We start from the raw sequence: 15,609 nt of genomic DNA on the forward strand, positions 1-15,609 counted from the left end.
TTCAAAACCCCCCATAACATTTCAATGGGATTCAAAGCAGGGTTTTGACTAGGCCAGTCCATAGCCTTCCATTTTTTTCTTTTTGAACCATTACTTGGTGAATTTGCTAATGTGCTTCAGGTCATTATTGTGTTGACAGGTCCATTTCAGGTTCAGCTTTAACATTCGGATGGATGGATTTGTATTCTCCTGAGGCACATTTTGATTTGATGCAGAATTTATAGTTGACTTGACAGGCCCTGAGGCAGCAATGCAACCCCAAACCATAAATGCTCCATCACCCTGCTTCACAGCGGGTATGAGATTCTTCTCCTGAAATGCTGTCTTCGGTTTGCACCGAACATGTCTACTGTTACTGAGGCCAAACAATTCAATCTTTGATCATTGTTCCAGAAGACCTGGGCTTTGCCTAGATGTTCAATGTCAAACTGTAGTTTTGCTCTAATGTTCTTTTTGGATAGCAGAAGGCTTTTTTCCATGCACACCACACATGCATGTGGTAAATCTGTGCAACCTCTTTTTGATTATTGATGTAAGCATTTTGACACCAACTGTTGCAAGAGTTTTTGAAGGTTTCCAGGATAAAGTTTTGGGGTTGTTGGCATTTTAGCATCAAACAGTCAAATTTTGGGCTGAATTTGCTGGGCCAGCCAGTCCTGAAAGAATTAGAAGTTGTTTGAAACTTGTAGATGGTGTTAATTACAATGGAATGATTCATTTCTAATGATTTGGTGATCTTTTCACGTCTCCTGCATAGGCATCTAGAACCTTCTTTCTGAGGGCCGTAGAGAGCCCTTTTGATCTTGGTATGGTGACACCATTCACATCAACAGCAACATCAGACCCTCGATATTTGCAGTTTAAATCAGGAAGGTTCTACCTACATACTCCCTAAGGAGGTTCGAATCATTGGCCCCCTCATCTGGAACACATGATTCTTAGTTTACAGATTTGAAGTAGTGGGGAATGTAGGGGTGGACTTACTTTTTTCACGTGACATTTTTTGTTCATTTAGATTATGAGAATGAATATCACCATGTCAATTTTTGCGTGTCATATGTTCAAGTATACACTTTATCTGCAGACATTGTATGCATGAAGATCTGCTGCTTGTCTGTTCAATTATGTTGAATAAGTCAACAGTTTCCATGGGGTGCACTTACTTTTTTACCAGAATGTTCACGTGGAGAATTCAAAACAGGATGCAGCAGTCTAGGGATGGCATTCTGTTTCTCTGCTAAATGAAACAGCAAATTACTTTTATTCATGTAAAAAAAAAAACACTATAAAGTTCAAATGTAGCTTCCCAATGCCTGCAAAAAGGAACTAACTTCTAGAGAATCAAATAGGCAGCTGTATTCATTCCATTCTGAGAAAAAAAAATGAAAGTAGAGATGGTTTGTTTGCTGGTTTTCCTTACTGGTTACAGCCTCATCCAGTCACACAGCTGTCTGCTTCCTCTTCCAAAGATTTATTCAGCAGGGTCCGGGGTTTGTCTTTTTGCTATAGCTAGAATACTTCTGGACTTTCTTCCATCCATCCATCTGTTACATTTCCTGAACTTGATTTTCCAGTGCAGGGTTGTGGGCAGCTGGTGAATATACTGGCACTGGTGGTTGCGAGGAAAGCACCACCTCTCAAGAAGATGCCAACCCGCTGTAAGACGCACTTCCACAACCCCACACTCACCCACTCACATTCACTGGGCCAACTTACTGCCAGTACTCTCCCAAGGTGGATTTCTGGGAACTGAACGAGGTTTAAATCACTTTCTGAGGCTACCTGTTGTGCCGCCATGCTGCTTATTTTGTTCTTCCTCAGCAGCAGATTCAAAATGAATTCCTAAACTGCAGAATCCTATTTTTGTGAGCCAGTTTTACCCTATTACAGTAGATGTGAGAGATATGTGACATGAATACGTATGAGATCAAGCTTTTTAGACTATTTTCTTACTGTACGTCTGTATATTTTCAATAAACGTTTTGTCACAGGTGCTGTTGAGTGTCTTTATCAGTGTATTTAAAGGCTACGCTTATGAATATCTATCATGGAAAATATACTAAAGTCTTCAATGCTGTGTTATATGTTCTAGTTATTATGGCTACTGCTGTACTCACACAATATTATTGAATAGTGTGCCTTTTTAATGGAGAAACAGTAGGCAGGAGGCAAAACAGAGGAGAATATAAATTAAATATATAAAGTACAGTAAGGCAGGCACATTTAAATAAATAACTTTTGTATTTTTTTTATTTATCACTTTTATAGCTACTCAAAGCAGTTTGCATAGACAGAGGGGAGCATCTACAATCACCACCAATATGCAGTATCCACCTGGATAGATAGATAGATAGATAGATAGATAGATAGATAGATAGATAGATAGATAGATAGATAGATAGATAGATAGATAGATAGATAGATAGATAGATAGACATTAATTGTGTTATTAATTGTAGTATAGTAGGCAGGATAGATAGATAGATAGATAGATAGATAGATAGATAGATAGATAGATAGATAGATAGATAGATAGATAGATAGATAGATAGATAGATAGATAGATAGATAGACATTAATTGTGTTATTAATTGTAGTATAGTCTGCAGGATAGATAGATAGATAGATAGATAGATAGATAGATAGATAGATAGATAGATAGATAGATAGATAGATAGATAGATAGATAGATAGATAGATAGATAGATAGACATTAATTGTGTTATTAATTGTAGTATAGTAGGCAGGATAGATAGATAGATAGATAGATAGATAGATAGATAGATAGATAGATAGATAGATAGATAGATAGATAGATAGATCAGACATTAATTGTAGTATTAATTGTAGTATAGTAGGCTAGATAGATAGATAGATAGATAGATAGATAGATAGATAGATAGATAGATAGATAGATAGATAGATAGATAGATAGATCAGACATTAATTGTAGTATTAATTGTAGTATAGTAGGCAGGATAGATAGATAGATAGATAGATAGATAGATAGATAGATAGATAGATAGATAGATAGATAGATAGATAGATAGATAGATAGATAGATAAAACTTTTTTTTTGTCCCTACAGGGAAAGCTGGCAATGGATAAGGCAACAGCAGCCATTGTTGCGCCAGTACACTCACCACACATGATGTATTAGGTGGTGAAGGAGTGGGAGTGATAGATAGTTAATTAGAGTCAGGGGGTGATTAGGAGCCAAGAATGATTATTAGGCTATGGTGGGAAATGTAGCCAGGATATTGGTGTACACAATTCTCTTTTTGAAAGATGCCCAGGGATTTTCTATGACCACAGAGAGTTAAGACATCAGCTTTAAACCACATCCACCATTTTTCAGCACAGAACTGGGTTTTCAGGATTCACACACAGACTACAGGGTAATGCCCCTGAAGGTCTCACCAACATCTCATCAGGAACCCAAGGCTTTTTCTAGATGGTTTCCCATCCAAATACTGGCCATACTCAAGGATTCTAAGCTTTAGATGGATTATTTGTTGTGAAGTGTAGGTGGTTTGGCTCTGGAAATAACTAAACAATATTCATGCGTGCTCAGTGCCATGGACTGCCCAGGCAGGCTTGTCAGCAGGCCATTTTGAGTAGCACATATGACTAGGACCAGAGAGTTCATTTATCCTTGACTTTGCTGCTATAGTCGCATAAACTGTTCATTATACCCAGCAATACATGTTCAGTAGTGCAATGGAGCAGAAAGGGGAGAAAGTGCATAACTTTGATGAAAGTTGATGTGATCAGATGACTCGTTCCTCATCGTGTTGTCCTTAGATAATAAGTGAATGTGTGGTGTGCTACACATTAAAGGATGTGTATAAACCAAAGTGTTTATTTGTAACAGTGAAGGGTACTGAAGGTTTATTAATGTTAGGGTTTATATTTTCTTGACATGGTCTGTGTGTCCTCACCTTCCTTGGACAATAGCTGCAATGCTGCCATTAACTGTTATGTTACACAGGCCTTTGGTCATCAGAAATGAGCCCACAACTGTAGTTATTGCAGACCCAAGAACGATGTCTAATGTAAAACAAAACACACAAACAATATGAAAAGTTGAGGCACTGTATAGGTGAACCTTGATATAATTGTTGGAGAAATAACAAATGGTTGAAAAATAGCAAGAGGTCTTTTCAGATTAGAATCAACAGATATACTCACTCAAATTGGCAGTGGAACCCCTTAAGAAGAAGCCAGGATGGAAGGGGCGGGGCCAGGGAACTGTGACCTGGAAGTGACGTCACTGATGCTGTTGGTCATCTGATCTGTAGGAGAGACAGAGGGAGAAGAATTAGGTAATAAACACATTACAAAAAATATCTTAAGAGATAATAATTAGCATTATTTTGTCACAGCTTCTGTGTGGAATTTTGGGCAGGGTTTCTTTCCCTGTCTGTGTGGAGTTTGTACATTCCCTCTGTGTCCATGTGTGTTTTATCCAGTGTGAACTTTAGCCCAGACACAGACAGACACGGACGCAGAATGTCCCATCACACACGTTTATTAACGTTTTGCACCACCACAATGTACACAGTGCACAAACTCCACAAATGCTCACTGTCCTTTTTCTCTCTTTTCTGTCCTTTTCTTTTGCCGCCTCCACTCCTCTCTTGCAAGCTCTGTCTTCTTCCTCCCGACTCTGGCTCCCCAAGTGGAGTGAGGCGGCCTCATTTATACCGCACCCAGAAGTGCTCCAGGTGCTCCTCGATCAAGTTCCGGCAGCACTTCCGAGTGAGGCGGACGTGCTGCAGACCACGGATCTGGAACTGTTCAGGCATCCCCTCTGTGGTGGCCACGGGCACCTATAGGGTTGAGCTTCTAAGCTCCAGTCCCTTAGCCCCGATGTAAACCAGGGGGGCTGCCCTCTCATGTCCCGGGGGAGGTACTGCTGGCGATATGTCCACTCCCCTGGTCCCCTCCTCAAAAGGGCGTCCCGACCAGGCAAAGTCCCCGGCCATGTATCACACCAGATTCTCCAATGTCGTCACACATGTTACACTAATACTGTAGATGTCTTCAAATGGACCTGTGCCCGTATTTATCAATCATCTCAAAGTAGAAACATGGATGGACAGTGCCTTCCATCTACCCTCAGGTCATCCTGCATATTGAAGAAGAGCCTTTGGGAACCTAGTCATTCTCCAAAAATCTAATTGGCCCAAAAATCTCAGGGTAATGCAATTTGGTCCTACCCTTTGGAGCAAAAGTAAAAGAGTTTTACCAATTTTTCTAATTTAGGAAACTACTCCTAACTTCCTCAGTGTTTAGGAGAGCCGGTGAACTGTCCACACTTGCCAGGAGCAGCCAGCCACAGGGAACGTGCAGTTTTGCAATAGTGATGATTTGGGTATGGCACAACCAACCAACCCTTTCTCAAATTTTGCATAAAAACTTTGACTGCCTGTACAATGTGAAGTATAATATACAGATGTGTACATTTCCCCACCACTCCATGTGAGATAACACTAAAACTGGCTGCATTCATACAAATCATCATGCACATAAAAATCATTGCTCCAAGTGTGGATGAGCAGGCATATGTGAATTGCAAGAAATAAAATAGTATCAATACTGTTGTGATGTGAGATTTTACATATAACTTGATAAATGTTTTGTATGTCTTTATTTCTAATTTGGGCAAAGCAATGTAATTTAGTGTTTACCCCCCCTTAGAAATGGGTCTGTTTGAATTTTATGACAGGATTTGGGGGATGTGTGTTTTAAACCAGTTTGGCAAGTGTTTCCTTGCTAAAGTCATTTCTACCCCCGCAAATGGGTTAAGGTGTACTTTAACATATGGTTTGGGGGCAGGTGTTAAGATGTTCTATTCCCCCATTGGTCTGAGGTATGGCTGTTTGGAATTGGCTTGGTTCAGAAGCCTTTAAGTACTACGACGCCCTATTGGCTGTAGGGGTTGGACAGAAAATCTATATATTTACTTGTTTAACCTCACACTCTCGCTCTTACCAACCAACATATGATGAAGAAGTATCTCTCTCTTGCTAACCTGTGATGATGAAGACAACACAATGAAGAGCACAGCTCAGCAGCCATTTTGAACAGACATGTGGCTCAAAGCTGAGCACCAATGATGCCTTAACTAGAGACATTTAAGTAACCACAAGTCTGTGCCGCCTGAACTACATATCACCATTTAATCAGGTTGTATGGTTGCCAATATTCAAATATACTTTGCATTTTGTTATTATTTATGAATATTATCAATAATACATTATTTAAACTGTAACTTAACTTCTGCTTGTCTTTTTACTACATCTAATTGCCTGAGGTTATAGATATAGAAGGGAAGGTGGGGATAAGTTATATACAATAATCCATCTTACTAACCGAAGGTTGTAAATCGGATATGGACGCAGGGCGCTGGGCACATCGAGGCGCATGCGCACTGCCGCCCACCACAGAGCGAAAAAAGAAACGAGAGGATTCGAAGGTTGTATTACAGTACGGAAACCCCAGAGGTTTACTAACCGAAGCTGTGACAACGCGCGGGCCTACAACATGCTTGCGAAAGGAGTCACGGCTCAAACCAACTGTGACAACGCGCGCGCATACAACGTGCTTGCGAAAGGAGTCGTGGCTCAAACCAAAGAAAACACAGAAACGAGACTACGACCTGTGGACTGCACCTGGGGTAAAGCGTGCATGCCAGGTTGTACAGCCGCCCGGACGCGACCGCCCACACCACCGCATATACCTTCCATGATATGTCTTCACGCAGCGGCTTCCCACCGAGGCGCATATTGCGCTGTGGCGCTCGCCCCACAGTCAGACGCGGTGGCTTCCCAGAGTCAGTAGGTGGCCCCCAAACAACACAACCTGTTCAAGCAGTCGGTGTCAGTGAAGGTAACAGACTCACGTCTCCACAAAACGAAACCGCTTTAGTACAGATATGCTTATTGGATTAAATGACATATCCCCAGACGCACCCGCCCTCCATGATATGTCATCCATCCACATAGCGGACGGAACAGAAACTGATTGCCATTCTAGGATTTCCGATTTGCTAGCGAATCGCGGGGTTACTTGTACCTTATAAACAGTGGTAAGTCTGTGAGATTAGGTATTCTAAGACTACATTATTAATAATACAATAGGGGAAAGTAGAGCAATATATATTACTCTACCAAGACAAAACAAATACACAGGTGGTCATGGATATAAACTGTACTCTAGTAATCAGTATACTACCTTGAAGATAAGCGGGACTGGATGGGTGACAGCGCTGAGCTCTGCATTCCACAAACTCCTAGAACATTTACAATACAGTTTACAAGCCCAGGAAGGTTCAAGAAGACAGGTAGAGACTCCCAAGGCACAGGCCCGGTCTTAGGCAAGGGCGAAGTAGGCGACCGCCTAGGGCCCCGGCATCCGGGGGGCCCCGGATCGACTCCTTGGTCTAATTTTCACGCATTTCACAGAGCTTCCAGGGGGGCTCTGCCCCCCTCAGGGGGCCCCTGGACCCCCCTTTCACCTAGGGCCCCATAATACCTAAGACCGGGCCTGCAAGGCAATGGATAAATAGAACCTCACAGAACATGGGGGGGTTCACAGGGAGAGACATGACATGCAATTCTTAACAACGAATTGGGAACACTTCACTTGGGAAGTGAATGTCACTTCAAAAACAGCACTGTGGCTATTTTCAATATGACTCTTACTTTATGAGGCGTTTCCCATGGCCATAATAGTGGGAAGGTGATTCTTCTGAAAGTACATCTGTGGATCAATGTAAGAGATAAATCCTTTAAGTTAGTTTTAGTGGTAAATTTACTTTAGTTTGCTTAGTTTTTGAACTTGAATATAATGTAGCCTTAACACTGGTACTGGAAGATTCCGTTTAATCCCCAATAAGTTCATGGTAATGGAATGTTCTTAATGTTGGCTCTGTGGGACAGTAGTGTAGCTCTCAAATTGAAGTTAGACAGCTAGAAAAAACATGAACTGTTAGGCAGACTGACCGTTCCGTACGTTATATACGCAGGTCAAATGTAGGTCCTAGTGTATGTAATAACACATGAAAACCTTAAGAAATGTAACTTAGACTCTTGCCACAGACACATTTCCCTTTTCTTCTTTTTTTGCAGGTATTATCAACATTTTTTTATTTTAAGCATAAACTGTTTGCTGTAATTTCTCTAAAAGCCTTAAAATGAAGACACTTGGACTGTGTGAGTTTTTTTATACAATGAGGTATACTATTGCTGGAATGCTGTTCAGGTAGCTGCATTTGAACTATTTTAAACTATTTGAAAACCCTCAAGAAAGGCAGTTACAATCAGTCATAAAGAAATGTGCCCCTTATCGGGATTAACTCTCATTCGGTGTTCATTACAGTATTATTCTTGATGTGGTTGTGATGTGGTAGCAATTACATGCAGCTTAGGGCAATATCATACCTTATTATGTTTTCCTTCTTCTTCTACTACTATTATTATTATTATTATTATCATTGTGGTGAGACCTTGCAGTTACGATCAAAAAAATACAAAATGTCACCATGAGCACCGTAAAATCATGATGTCATTAATTCTCAAACATGGCCTCCTACTGTTAGCTGGGAGTAGGTGTAAGATGCTTCTTAACTGCTCCTCATGTTCTACTCTCAGGTAAGAGAAATTCTTATCCTAATTAGAATTTGAGTGCAACTCCTATGAGAAATTCTGAGACGCTTGATGAACATGGAAACTGATCAAAGTAGGTGTAGGTGTGTGTGTGTGTGTGTGTGTACTTCAATGGACTAGTGGATAATCCACCATTGGGATGTGCTTGGCGTACAAAGTTGTCAGATTCATCCATATTTCCCATTGGGATTAATAAAGTATCTATCTATCTATCTATCTATCTATCTATCTATCTATCTATCTATCTATCTATCTATCTATCTATCTATCTATCTATCTATCTATCTATCTATCTATCTATTTCCCAACATCACTCTAATGTACTCATTGGTTTCAGATCTAATGATGGAATATCCCTGAATTTTGGCATTCGTCTTACTTGCAAATACTGAATATCCTGTCCAAAAACTGCCTGGGATGTTTATTGTCATTGGTAGGTAATCTGCTCCATGAAAAGCTCATCAGTACTCAACATAAATGAGTACACCCCACTACATTTGTCAGAAAACTTTTAGTTTCCTTTCAGTATCAACATTGTCTATGAGATACTGTACTACAAAATACTCCCACAATGTGGGCCATTGATTGCAAACAAGATTTGTTAATTTGCACACACAAAAAAGTGATTATCCTAACAAATTCATTCAAGCCCATGTAGCAAAAATGAGTACACCCCAATTATAGTCTTAGGAGAAAAGCCACACTTAAGACTACAAAAGTCCAATTAACAGGCATTCAACCACAGGTGAGTCTAATGATTCATTTAAGAGGTGTCCAGCAGACAGGTGACTATAAAAGGGCATTACTTAACAAAGAAAAGCCCTTTCCATTTCATGCTGTCAGCAATGGCTCCACATGGAAGAGAAATGTCAAAAAATCTGAGAAAGGAAATCATTACTTTACACAAAAAAGGTGAGGACTACAAGAAGATCAGCAAAGCTTTACATATCAGTCAAAATACTGTAGCAAAAGTGATCCAAAAATTTAAGAAAGATGGAAGTGCAACCATCTTACAGAGACGTCTAGGCTGTCCACGGAAGTTAACATCTCGACAGGAGCGTCTTCTGATGAGAAGGGTTGAAGAAAATCGCCATGCAAGTTCACTGCAGTTAGCTAAAGCAGTAGAAAGCCAAACCGGAGTGACCGTTTCCCGTGACACAATACGGCGCACACTGCAGAGGAATGGCATGCATGGGTATCGTCCACGAAGGAAGCCTCTCCTAAAGCCCATGCTCAAAAAAGCACGCCTAGAATTTGCTAAGGCCCATGCCGAAAAAGATGAAGACTACTGGGACTCTATACTCTGGAGTGATGAGACAAAGATCACTGTTTTTGGAACTAATGGTTTCAAAACTGTATGGCGTCGTAAAGGTGAGGATTTCAAAGAAAAATGCATGGTGCCTACAGTGAAACATGGTGGTGGCAGTGTCCTTATGTGGGGCTGCATGAGTGCTGCTGCTGTTGGGGAGCTGCATTTCATTGATGGTATCATGAACTCAACAATGTACTGCTCTATACTGAAGGAGAAGATGCTGCCATCACTCCGTGCACTTGGTCGTCGTGCACTTTTCCAACACGACAATGATCAAAAACACACATCTAAAGCTACTGTTGCATTTCTGAAGAACAACAGGGTGAAGGTGATTGAATGGCCAAGTATGTCTCCTGATCTGAACTAATCGAACACCTGTGGGGAATTCTGAAGCGACAAGTTGAGCATCACTCTCCATCCAGCATCCAGGCTCTAAAAGAGGTTATTCTTGAAGAATGGAAAAAGATAGATGTTGCAATATGTCGCCAACTTGTTCATTCCAGGCCTCGAAGACTTGGTGCTGTCCTTAAGAATCACGGTGGTCATACAAAATACTAGATGTAGTAGTTTTTGTTGCGGGGTGTATTCATTTTTGCTTCAACCAATTTGAGTGAAACTGAAGATTTTGTGATCTAAGTTATATTATTAACCTTAATTTCATGTTATGGAGTTTAACAAGTGTTCAATAAAACTCAGCCTTGTGAAAATTTTGGACATTGTTCTTTTGTTCATTGAGCTACTGATTAAATTCGTACTTTTTAAAGGGGGTGTACTCATTTATGCTGAGCACTGTGGTCCTGACAAACCTAAACAGTGCTGCTCTTAATTAGTAGTCCATTCTTTTTCTAAACCTGATTTTATAGTACAACATATCCAGCCAGCATTAGGTGAAAACCAAGGACCAGCTCTGAATGAGATGCCAGACGATCATAAGAGACTCCCATCGGGTTCATTTAGAGATTCCATTTAAAATATGCAGCTTTGAGATGTGGAAGGAAACCGGCATGCCCAAAGAAAACCCATAGACACAAGAAAAGAAAGGGCAATATTCTACACAGTGTCTAGGGTTTTGCTGCCAATTACCCAATGATTTAATTAATTATTATATTATATAGGATGAGCTACAGCATGTGTCCTCACAGGGCGCTTTACAGTGCAGAGTTGATTACAATAACGATATCAAATATATATCCAAACAGAGCTAGAATATATAGATAATAGAAACACATGGGGAATGTGATAAAGAGACAAAATGGAATAAATTGATGAATTCTTAGTATGGCCTTCAAATCCAATCCAAGTTAGTTTAGTATACAGTACACGACTGGGACTGCTGACATTTGGGAAAAAAAGGGAATTTAATTTAATGGGGCACAGCCAGGGGACTCTTCATATTGGGTGTGAACTTCAATAAAGGCAGAGTCTACAGAATCCATATTACTAAACGAGAATGGTAAACCGGATATGGACACAGGGACCTGCTTGTGGACACAAAAGACATAGTGCGCAAGTGCCACACAAAGCCCCCCCCCCAGAGTGAAACGGGAGAGACTACCCACGTGCGAAGGTGCCACACAAAGCCCCCCCCAACACCAGAGCAAAACGGGAGAGACTACGAACCGTCAGAGTAGGAAACAAAGTAAAACGTCATAAAGAGGTTAAAGAACAGGGACAAACACATGGAGAGCAGGTTACAGAACAAAGCCGCCCTGCCCAGAGTAAAACGAGAAAGACTACGAACCATCTGACATGCCGCAAACAGGATAAAGCGAGGTCAGAAATAAAACACAGAGTAGGAAACAAAGTAAAACTTCATAAAGGGATTAAAGAACGGAGACGAACACATGGAGAGCGGGTTACAGATGATGAAAACTGGAATGCAACAGCTTCAAAAAAACCTAGGCACGAAACACATGCACAGCGAGATACAGAATATAAAGGCAGAAACAACGACAGTTAAACGTCCACACCACACAGCGGAGGCGGACCCGGAAGGTACAGGCACCTACATCGTACGTCGGAAGGCGCGGTAAAGTACAAAAGGCAAAGGCGTCTACACAGCATGGTAAAAACCGACATAATACGGAAGGCGCAGGCGTCGCCGCCATATTGTGAGTGGCACTAATGCGTGGTGAAGGCGCAGGAGGAGACATAGTAAAACAAGAGGAGTCGACGCCCCACCCCAGAGTGAAACGGGACACACTACGGAGTCCACAAAGGTTCATACATCAAACCCGAGATGGTACGGACACGCGTCTGAAACCGCGAAAGCAAAACTGTCTCGGCTCCAAAACCAAACAGCTCAACAACTAACACAGCTTCGACACCGAGCCCGCGTGGACAGATCTAATGAACGTGGACGCCTACAACGCGCGTCTCAAACTGCGTAGGCAAAGCAGGCACGGATTCAACACGACACAGCTCGAGTGACCGAGATACAAACACGCGCCTGCCTGGATATAATTAATGAACGCAGGCGCATACAACGTGCGTCTGAAATGCCGCAGACCAGGCAGGCACTGCTCCAAAAAGAAAGAGCTCGACTAAACGAGATATGAAGTGAAACGGGAAACACTACAGAGTCCGCAGTGCTCCACAATGCACCGCATAATAGTTCGGAAAGAGCTTTGTAGTAACAGTGGGGAGACCCAGAGTGACACGGCGAACGCTCCGTATTAAACATACGTCATCCTCACACGTCCAAACTATACAGCATAGGTGAATCACATTACAGTGATGCATTATTAACTGTACGATAAACATCACAGTATCGCAAACAAATGAAAATTATTACTTGAAAAAGGGAAAATATATTCACCACGGACCAGGTGTCATTGAAACAAAATCAGAATAAAGCGAGATCAGAAATGAAAGACAGAGTAGAAAGCAAAGTAAAACGTCATAAACAGGTTAAACGAGGGGGCCAAACACATGGACAGCAGGTTACAGATAATGAAGACCGGAATTCAAAAGCTTCAAAAACAAAAGCTCGACTGACCGAGATACAAACTGAAACGGGAAACACTACGGGGTCCGCTGTACTCCACAATGCACCGCATAATAGTACAGACGGAGCTCCGTATTAACAGTGGGGGGCCCCAGAGTGACACGGGTGAACGCTCCGTATTAAACGTGCGTCATCCTCACACGTGCCTGCCCAGCGGGCACGGGTTCAAAACGCCGGGGGTAGGCGAGCGAAGCGAGCAGGGGGCGGAGCCCCCTTGTAAATTAGAGAAAAAGAGTTCTAAATAGTAGGAACCATTAACATGAAAGAGTTTACGTATTACGTATTTACGTAAATTATTTACATAAATTATAAAAATTTTATTAAAATATTAAAAATATTTACGTAAATTACAAAATTTACGTATTGGAGCTTTGGAACAGCAAGACGGTCAACAGTCAAGATGACAAGAGTCTGTCGTGTTTATACAACATGGACAAGTTCTCTGGAGGGCCAAAAAAACTAAATGAGGCAAAAAAGAGAGTTTTGAGGAAGACCCGCTCTTGGGTTGGAAGACAGTGTTGGTGAGCGATTGTAATGTGGTCACAATGTTCATTTCAGACCAAAACTAGAGATGTAGCGTGATGAGTCAATTAATACTTTGCACAGGAAGACCATAAGACTGCAGTCGAGAAATGAGCAATGCATGGAAACAACTGAATACTGAACTAGAATGGCAGAGTCAGACTTGGGCGATATTTTGTATATGATAAAGTGATGTTTTGACTGGAGGAGACATGTAAGACTGAAAAATGTGGCATCTGTTAAGTTTGAGAGGTGATGCATTGAGACAGTGATGCATTCATTTTGTAACATTTGAGGAGTCGAGTGTTGTGGAGTGTTCAGGTTATCCTACGAAAGCTAGCCACTGTTGTCTATGTTAATTTGGAGTAACTGTGTAGATGTTAAGGTCTTTGCTAAATTCAGTCATCTTCTCCTTCACTCAATTCCATGTAGAGCTGGGTGTCTTTAGTGTAGGAGTTTCACATGAGGCCACCTCTGTAATTTGGATAACTCAGTGGCAGCAAGGAGAAATTCCAAAGAAGTGGACCAAGATGGACATCACAAGAGATGGATGTGCCATTGAGGTCAACTGAAACAGGTAGATGAAGGATTGCTGTCAGGGTGGTGCTTTGCTTTAGACGTTTCTGGATGATTTTATAATTAAGAGTGTTAAAAGCAGCAGAAACATGAAACATTAGTAGTGCAAAAATCAACCATTGGCAACATTGAGATGAAGATCAAGCAGAAATCATCACTCTGTCATTACATTCTCAAACCCACTTCAGGATCATAGGGGACTAGAGCAAATGCCACCATCAGTGGGGAACAAGGCAAGAAACAACTCTTACAGAGTGCCCGTCCATTATAGGCCTCACTCAAGTACCTAACCACACTCAGTTTGGGTGAATTCATAATAGCAATGGACACAAGGTGTTCATGTTTCTTAGTAAAACAAAAATCAAAAGTGTTGGAAATGTCTGTTTGGGCAGACTGAGAGCATCAACAAGCCATGGAGTTAAACAATGGGTTTAGTTTAATGCAATTAACAACAAGAATTGGCTTCTTGTTACAGAAAGTGCTTGGAGTGAAACTAGTTGGAGTCTGATGCCCCAACTTAGCTGGTCATCAGCTGGTTCACCTCACATCTCATTTTTGGACTGATTCTTAAAAAAAATCAAAGCAATAAAAACGAAGGGAAAAAACTGAATTAACAACAGAAATCTGTCACTGATTAAGAAAGTGGCAGGAAGGAACACCTGAAGCCAGCGTTGGCCCTCCAGGATCAGAGTTGCACACTCATACTCTATAGTGTTAAATAAATAAAACATGAATATTTAATATTTCAAACACACGTAATTCAATTTATTGTCGGGGGAGTGGACATAGCCATTGCACAGAGCACAAGGCAACAGATGCCAGTACATCCCAGGGGTGCACTTGTGCACACACCAACATCGGGGTCAGTTTAGAGTCAACCTAACCTGCATGTCTGTTTGGATATAGAAGGAAAACCAAAGCAGCTGGGAAAAATGCAACAGACACCAGGAGAACATAACAACTCCACACAGGAAGCATCAAGAGCTTGAATCCAGGAGTCTATAGCTGTGATGTGGCAGTGTGCCACTATGGATTAAATTTTGTATTATGTCAGTTATAAGTACTGGCTATCGATTGTCTACTTACTCAATATATTAAAATACAAATATTAAAAATAATATACTAATTTTGCAGCCCCTCAGAGAAACAGCATAACAGCTCTGAGAGCGAAGCCTCTTTACTCACTCAACAGTCTAGTGAATGTCTCCATCTACTGGTAACAAAGATGAACAACAACTAATATGATGTTACCGGGAAATCTTCTTAGGTGATGGAATAGTAAGTAAGAACTGTAACACACTTTTCATATGATATAAAAAAACTTAAGCAGTTTACAAGTTTTAATAAACAGCACTTATATTCTCCCCTTTTATGAACATGTATCTTTAAGAGTAAAAGAGTGACTTGAAAAAAGCTCTTCACTTGACATCTCCGTGCAACCTGACAGAGCTTGAGCAGTTTTACAAAGAAGATCTTAGGTTTATTTTTGTACCGGTGAGCTCACAAAATAAACGTGTTAT

This window comes from Erpetoichthys calabaricus, chromosome 17 (assembly GCF_900747795.2).
Source record: "Erpetoichthys calabaricus chromosome 17, fErpCal1.3, whole genome shotgun sequence".
Lineage (NCBI taxonomy): Eukaryota > Metazoa > Chordata > Cladistia > Polypteriformes > Polypteridae > Erpetoichthys > Erpetoichthys calabaricus.